Here is a 9,274-nt window from a genome sequence, read left to right on the forward strand (position 1 = left end):
CAAGGCTAGCATTCAGAATGGAAGGAGAAAGAGTTGCCCAGACAAACAAACTAAAGGCATCTGAGACCACTAAACCAACCCTACAAGAAATATTAAAGGGGACTCTTTGAGTGGAAAGGGAACACCATGAGTGAGAATATGAAGGTAAAGAGAAAAACATAAAATCAGTAAAAATAAGTATTTCTGTAAAATAAGTCAAGAGAGTCACAAAATAAAGGATGTAAAATATGACACCATATACTTAAAAGCTGGCAGGGAGAAGAGTAAAGAATAGGTTCAAACTTAACCATCAACTTTATATAGATTGCTGTATGCAGAAGACGTTATATATAAACCTAATGGCAGCCACAAATCAAAAACCAGTAATAAATATGCAAAGAATAAAGAGAAATGAATCCAAGTATATCACTAAAGAAAACCAGAAAACCATGAAAGAGAACAAGAAAGCATCAGAGGAAATCTATAGAAATAATAACAAAAGAAATAACAAAATGGCAAAAAGACATATCTGTCAATAATTATTTTGGATGTAAAAGGGCTAAATGTTTTAATAAAAAGATATAGGGTGACAGGGTGGATAAAAAAGCAAGACTCATCTATATGCTTCCTACAACAGACTCATTTCAGACCTAAACACACCTACAGATTGAAAGTGAGAGGATGGAAAAATATTTGTCATGCAAATTGATATCAAACAGAGTCAGGGTGGCAATATTTATGTCAGACAAAAGAGACTTTAAAACAAAGACTATAACAAGGGACAAAGACACTACACAATCATAATGGGGACAATAGAACAAGAGGTTGTAACAATTGTTAATGTTTATGCACCCAACATGAAAGCACCCAAATACATATAGCATATATTAACATGCTATTAACAAACATACAGAAAGTAATTGATAGTAATAAAATAATAATAGGGACTTTAACAATCCACTTCCATGAACAGAGACATCATCCAAACAGAAAATCAACAAGGAAACAGTGGCCCTGAATGACACAGTAAGCCAGATGGATTTAACAGACATCTTCAGAACATTTCATCCTAAAAGAGCAGAATACACTTTCTTTTCAAGTACACATGGAACATTTTCCAGATTATATCACATATTAGGGCACAAAACAAGTCTCAACTTTGAAGTCATACCATGTATCCTTTCTGACCATAATACTATGACACTACAAATCAACCACAAGAAAAAATATGGAATGAGCACAAATCATGGAGGTCTACTAAACAATAATTTCTTTGGTCAACCAAGAAATCAAAGAAAAATTCAAGAATTATATGGAAATGAATGAAAATGAAAACACAAGGGTCCAAAATCTTTGGGATGAAGCAAAAGTGGTTCTAAGAGGGAAGTTTATAGTAACACAGGCCTACCTTAAGAAGCAAGAAAATTTTCAGATAAACAACCTAACCTTACACCTAAAGTAGCTATAAAAAGAATAAACAATACCCAAACCCAGCAAAAGAAACAATAAGATTAGAGCAGAAATAAATTATATAGAAACTAAAAAATAAAAAGAAATAAAAAGAACAGATCAATGACATCAGAAGCTTGTTCTCCAAAAGATGAACTGATAAACCTCTAGCCAGACTCATCAGAAAAAAGAGAGAGGGAGAGGTCCCAAATAAACAAAATCACAAATGAAAGAAGGGAAATAACAACCAACACCACAGAAATAAAAACAATTGTAACAGAATATTATGAAAACCTATGTGCCAAAAAATTAGAAAATTTAAAAGAGATTCCTAGAAATATATAACCTACTAAAACTAAAGCAGGAAGAAATAGAAAACTCGAACAGACCAATTACTAGCAATGAAATTGAATCACTAATCAAAAAAACTTCCAAAAAAAACAGAAGTCCAGACCCAATGGCATCACAGGCAAATTCTACCGAACATTTCAAAGATAATTTAGTACTTATTTTTCTCAAATTATTCCAAAAAATAGAAGAGAAAGGAAAATTTCCAAATTCGTTCTGTTAGACCAACATCACTCTGATACCAAAACCTGATAAAAACTCAACAAAAAAGAGTATTATAGGCTAAGAATCTAGATTATATAGATTAAATATAGATTAAAATATCCTCAACAAAATATTAGCAAAATCGTATGATCATTTCAATAGATGCAAAAAAAGCATTTGATAAAGTGCAACTCCATTGAGATAAAAACCCTCTGCAAAATATACCTAGAGGGAACAGACCTCAACATAACATAGGCCATATATGAAAAACCCACAGTTAATATCATACCCAATGGGGAAAAACTGAGAGCTTTCCCCCTAAGGTCAGGAACCAGACAAGGAAGTCCACTTTCAACAATTTTATACAACATAGTATTGGAAGCCCTAGCCACAGCAATTAAACAACAAATGGAAATAAAAGGCATCCAAAGTGGTAAGGAAGAAGTAAAACTCTCACTATTTGCAGATAACATGATACTGTATAGAGAAAACCGAAACCCCATCAAAAAACTACTAGAAGTGGTAAATGAATTCAGTAGTCACAGAATACCAAAAAAAAAAAAAAAAAATACAGAAATATGGTGCATTCCTATATACTAATAATGAAGCAGCAGAAAGTAAAATTAAGAAAAACAATCCCATTTACAACTGCACCAAAAACAATAAAATATCTAGGAATAAACTTAACCAAAATGGTGAAAGATCTGTACTCTGAAAAGTATAAAATACTGATGAAAGAAATTCAAAATGATGGAAAGAAATTGAAAGACATTCCATGCTCATGGGTTGGGGGAACAAATATCATTAAAATATCTATACTACCCAAAGCAATCTGTACATTTGAATGCGACCCTTATCAAAATACCAACAGTATTTTTTTCACGGAATTAGAACAAACAATCCTAAACCTGGTATGGAACCACAAAAAGCATCAAAATGCCTAATGCAATCTTGAAAAAGAAAAACAAATTTGGAGGTATCACAATTCCAGATATTAAGTTATATTACCAAGTGATAATAATTAAAGCAATATGATACTGCCATAAAAACAGACTCAGAAATCAATTGAATAGAATAGAAAACCCAGAAATAAACCCACAATTATGTGGCTAATTAATTTTTGACAAAGCAGGAAAGGGTATGCCATGGAAATAGGACAGTCTCTTTAATAAGTGGTGTTGGGAAAACTGGACAGCTAGATGAAAAATAATGAAAACAGACCACTTTCTTTTACCATACACAAAAATAAATTCAAAATGGACTAAAGACCTAAACATGAGACCTGAAACCATAAAAATCCTTAAAGGGAGCACAGGCAGTAATCTCTCTGACATCAGCCATAACAACATTTTTCTAGATATGTCTCCCGAGGCAAGGGAAATAAAAGCAAAAATAAACTATCGGACTACATCAAAATACAAAGCTTTTGCACAGTGAAAGAAACATTAAGACTAAAAGGCAACTTTTTGAATGGCGGAAGATATTTGTAAATGATATATCCAATAAAGTGTTAGTATCCGAAATATGTAAAGAACTGATATATCTCAACACCCAAAAAAACAAAAAAAAATCCAATTAAAAAATGGACAGAAGACATGAACAGACATTTCTCCCAAGAAGACATACAGATGGCCAACAGACACATGAAAAGATGCTCAACACCACCCATCATACAGAAAATGCAAATCAAAACTATAATGTCAGACTACCTAAAATCAAAGTCACAAGAAATAAGAGTTGGCAAGGGGATGGACATAGTGGAACCCTCTTGCACTGCCGCTGGAAATACAAACTGGTGCAGCCACTGTAGAAAACAGTATGGAGATTCCTCAGAAAGTTAAAAATAGAACTAACCTACAAACCATTCATTAAACTACTGGGTATTTACTCAAGAAGTACAAAATGCTAATTCTGGAAGACACATGCACCCTTATGTTTACTGCAGTATTGTTTACAATAGCCAAACTAAGGAAGCATCCCAAGTATCCACTGATAGATGAATGGATAAAGAAGATATGATACATATAAACAATGGAATATTATGCAGCCATAAAAAAGAATAAAATCCTACCATATGCAACAACATGGATAAAGCTAGAGAGCATAATGCTAGGCAAAATAAGCCAGTCAGAGAAGAACAAATTCCATATGATGTATCTTACTTATATTTGGAATTTAAGAAACAAAACAGATGAGCAAAGGAAAAAAGGAAAAAAAAACAGAGAGAGACTAACAAGAAACAGACTTTTAACTATATAGATCAAACCAAGGGTTAGCAGATGGGAGGTGGGTGGAGGGATGGGTGAAAAGGTGATGGGGATTAAAATGTACACTTATCATGATGAAAAATTAAATAAAATAGTTTTTAATAATAACAAAAAGATCTGAAAATACTTTCTGGTGAAATCCTAATGGCAAACATTATAGAGTGTAGAAAAGAAAACTACAAAATGATGCTGGGAATGTTTGTTCAAATATGGTGATGCAAAAAGCTAAGAATATGGAATTCTTTATACTCTTTCCTATATTTAGTTTTCCTTACTTTCTCAATTCTTTTCCTTGAGTTCATTTCTATTCCTTTGTATTTTTCCCACACTTTCTCTTTTAATGTCTAATTGTCCTTTCTTTTGATTTTTCTCACCCCCATATTAATTTCCATCTTTTCTCTCCTTTCCCAGAATTCTATCCTTCAGATAGAAAATAATTGAACAGTACATTATTTTCCACTGTCTTCATTATTTGTGTCTTTCCTACCAGCATTGTAGGACTTTTGTCATTTCATATGAGATACCAGCAAAAGCACATTCATTTGTACTTACAGAAGGGTATTGTTCACTATCCCTTGCATTTGTTGGCAAAGGTCTCCCATTAATAATTCTGACTTCACTTGGTACCAACAGCTTGGTAAGCAGTGTGCAGTGACATTTCAAACATATTTAGAATTGATAGCAATTGCAGAAATGAAAACAGTTCTCGTCTGCTCATTCTATTTATTTTTTCTTAGGAACCTAACTGAAACAGAGATGATGAGTCACTGAAAAGTTCATTTTTTTCTTTTAGTGAGCAGAAATATTAATACAATTCAAGCAAATATATATTTTAGAAAAGCATTAAAAATTTTGTAAATATCTTAGTGTAATAATTTTTCAAACATCTTTTTTGAAATGAGAAATCATAAACAATATTAGATATAGTATCCCATAATAACTTCAAAATATATCCTATAGTAAAATTGACCTGTTATGATACACACTGAGATGGTATGTGTAAACGCTTGGTGATTAATTGCTAGACCCCATATGAAACATTGTGTCATTATGATTCCTGACCATGTCACCTACTACCTACATAACTTTGGGTGAGGCATTAATATCTCTTTTTCTTATGTAAAAATATGGGCAATAGTACTCTCCTTGTAGACTTGTTGGGACAGTTAAATAACATGTGTAAAGCGCTGAAAACTGTGTATGTCAAATAAATAGTAATGACTCATTACAAGTTTGCCATTATTGTTTGCCATTATTTGCTAACACTTTAGCACGTTCATGTTCATAGATGACCAAGAAAGAGATTTCAGAGTCTTATCCATGATATATCTCTTCTCTCTCTCTTTGGATAAACATCAATAAAGGCAAACTGACTAATGATCTGGTTAATTAAATGAAAGCTAAGTCAAATTGTATAGTCCATTTTTTTTAAAATATGGAATGCTTCATGCATTTGTGTGTCATGCTTATACAGGGGCCATGCTAATCAAATGTGTATCATTCCAATTTTAGTAGATGTGCTGTGTAAGTGAGCACTGTGTGACCCAATTTCTATTGATGAATACTGGTACATAAAAAGCAGCATATTAGTCATATATATTAAACAAAAAAATATTTTTCAAAGTCTGCAGAATCTGAGCACTTTATTTTCCTTTCAAAGTGGTGCTGTCTAAAACTTTATGAAGTCAACTCAAAATGGGTTCTCCTAGGGGTGCCTGGGTGGCTCAGTTTGTTGGGCGTCTGACTTCAGCTCAGTTCATGATCTCACTGTTTGTGAGCCCCAGCCTCACATCGGGCTCTGTGCTGACAGCTGAAAGCCTGGAGCCTGCTTCAGATTCTGTGTCTCGCTCTCTCTCTGCTCCTCCCCTGCTCACACACTGTCTCTCCCTCAAAAATAAATAAAGATATTTTTTTTTAATTAAAAACAAATGAGTTCTCCTATACCATTGTCATCTTCCTGCTTTGCCAACTGTGGATTGCCAAAATACAAAGATGACTTTAAGATTGCTTAACAAATTAAGCTAATTTTATTTTTTAATGTTTGCTTTATTTATTTTGAGAAAGAGAGAGAGAGAGAGAGATAAGTGAGAATAGGGGAGGGGCAGAGAGAGAGATTCCCAAGCAGGCTCTGCAGCTGTCTGTACAGAGCCCAAAGTAGGACTCGACCTCGTTAACTGTGAGGTCATGACCTGAGCTGAAACCAAGAGTCAGACACTTAACTGACTAAACCACTCAGGCCCCCTAATTTTAAAATCAGATTTATTAAACTTATGTAATATTTTACTTAATCCTTTAAAAAATAAAGTAGGGATTAGGGTAAGGATTAATTTTTCCAAGCTGTTAAGTGTTATTGCTGGAGTTTAAATGCCTGAATCTGACTTATTTATCATTCTGTTCTACAATTCCAGCTTGACTATGAACTGTTTGACTTTGAAAATCAGCAGACGTAGAAAACTAACATCACTAAGGTGTTACCTGTTCTATTTTTGAGGATTACCGGATTACATTGGGAAGGAATGGATCTCAGCTTCTTACAGCAGCAATTAAATGTGTCATTTACAAAAATTATTTATTTCCAAAAGTAGCACAGTGTGGCTAGGCCCTAATAACCACTTTTAATTATTCCACCTTATCGCCAGAATAATCACTCAACTGGACCCAACTCTGAAAGCACTATCTGTTAGGTAGATTTTTTAAAAGTTTCTTTTAAGAAGTAAGGATCACAAACTGTCCAGTCCATTCAAATGGGCAGTCAACACTATTTCCAACCTGGCTCTCCAATCTCTCTTCCTCTTCCCTACCCTTCCTCAAACCCCTCCATCATCTTTTTCTCTGGAAGCCCTGTTTCTTAACACCTTCTACTCTCAAGAATGACTCTCTCTACGTTGAGATGAAATGCTTTCTCTCCCATCCTCTCCAAACTAAATTCTTCCCAGCACCTCCTCAGGTGTGTGTGTCTCTCTGCCCCTCCCATATATATATATATATATATATATATATATATACACACACACACACACACATATACATCTCAGAAATATATCCTTCGCAGAAGAGTGGGAAGGAGAAAAGAGGATTGAGGGTTGGAAATAAGTGCGTGTGTGTGTGCTTACCGGTGCATATACACACCATGTAAACTTGCCCCAGAGCAGTTTTTGAGAGTTTCTTCTCTTAAAAGGAGATTTTTTAAAAATCCTCTGGTTAAATATCTATACACTCTCAAGTTAATAAGTTGGATAAATCAAGGAGGTCAAAGGAAGGAGAAAGGAGAAAATAAAATCTGTGTATTTTTGCCAAAAAAAAAATACTAATGTCTTACACAGTTTCAAATATTCTGTCTTTTGTGGACTTATATTTATAGCTAAGTAGTAAAAGAAGTGACTAAGCAAATACTAGAGGAGGAAATTGATACTTTCATAATAGAAAACATAGAATAAATCATGAAGAAGGCAAAGCAAAAACAAAATGCCAGACTGATGGAGAAGAGCTAACTCGCTTATAATAATCATCATAATAGCCACGAGTTTTTTAAAAACTGATTTTGCGGAGACACCTACTCTTTTCAAACTACTTTATATATGGCCTTCAATTACACCTGCTTTTGCAACGTGGATTAAAGAATGACACTTTTCACCTTGGAATTCCTCATATCCCTCAATACCTTTCCTCATTTGAGAGACTATAAAAAAATCCATTTTCCCTATATTAGTTGATTTGTCCATGACACAAACTAAAGCTAAATTTTCCAGGCAAGTTCATAAGTAAAAATAAAGAAGGTGATGAATACAATGTAACAGTTTGGGACATTTCTGTCAAGAGTGGCCACTTATTTTTAAACTGTATTATGTTCTTAATCACACTGCAGTTTCTGTGATTTCTTTCTCTTCTTTCTTCCCAGTTTTAGTTTATCTCTAAAAAATGTAGATGTTTTTATCACCTTTGGTAAGATTCACTTAATTCAATGTTTCATGTAAACTAAGAATTTTAAATTCTTATTAAATGAAAATGAGTTCTCCTGGAGTCAACATCATAAAATAAATCATATGCTTCATAAAGAAATTTATGCTATCATAAAAAGAGTAATACAGATCTATATCATATATGAGGAAAAACTTAAAGTAACTCCATTTTCTTCCTAGTCATTTTTTTTCAGTATTGTTCTAGTTTGTATTCTGCCCATGAAATAAGGAAAAGTGGTTATTCTATAGAAAAGCAATAATATCTCTTTAGAATATGGGAGAATGAGGGGTACCTGGGTAGCTCTGTTGGTTAAGCATTCACCTTTGGCTCAGGTCCTGATCTTGAGGTTCCTGAGTTCAAGCCCCGCATCAGGGTCTGGACTTCCAGCTCGGAACCTGGGGACTGCTTCAGATTCTGTGTCTCCCTGTCTCTCTGCCCATTCCCCACTCCTGCACATGCTCTCTCTCCCCCACCCCTCTCTTTCTCTCTCTTAGATAAATAAACATAAGAAATAAAAAAATAGAATATGGGAGAATGATATGATGATGTATGCTATTACAAAAAAAGAATAAGAAAAGTCTATCTGTAAATACATGAAGGTATTTTTGATTTATACTGGTAAGTAGGGAAAATGCAGAATATGTTGCTGATTGCATATAAAGGGAAAATATATATATACACGTGGGTGTCAGTATATTCTTACATTATCTCTAAAAGATTTGGTAAGTTTTTTTGCTCTGGGGAAGGGTGCTATATAGATTCCAGATATGGACAGAAGGAAGAGATAGTCTTCATTGTATATATTTTTGTACTTAAAATTTTTTTTAATCAAGTGCACATATTTCCTTTTGAAAAAATAAACATTTATAAAGAAGATTTCTGTCCCTATACAGAGAAGGGTTGGCACTCAGTATTTTTAAGATCCAGTGCTAATTTTATTGCCTAGCTAGATTTGGGACAGATCCAAGAGTTTTACAAACTCTCAGAAAGTTCTATTTGTTGTAAGGCCATAAATTTATATATATTTTTTACAACACAAGCACTAACATTCCTATGTAATATGTAAC

The 9,274-nt window shown here is 33.6% G+C and overlaps 1 non-coding gene across 1 annotated transcript; it reads right to left on the minus strand.

Moving 5' to 3' along the window:
- Positions 1-5,676: 5,676 nt before the first annotated feature.
- Positions 5,677-5,783, minus strand: LOC121035202 (U6 spliceosomal RNA). Its single transcript, XR_005792790.1, has one exon. It is a non-coding gene; the product is annotated as a U6 spliceosomal RNA (small nuclear RNA).
- Between the last annotated feature and the right edge of the window lie 3,491 nt (positions 5,784-9,274).

The sequence above is a fragment of the Herpailurus yagouaroundi genome, unplaced genomic scaffold (assembly GCF_014898765.1).
Source record: "Herpailurus yagouaroundi ecotype Mexico unplaced genomic scaffold, PumYag 160, whole genome shotgun sequence".
NCBI classification, from domain to species: domain Eukaryota; kingdom Metazoa; phylum Chordata; class Mammalia; order Carnivora; family Felidae; genus Herpailurus; species Herpailurus yagouaroundi.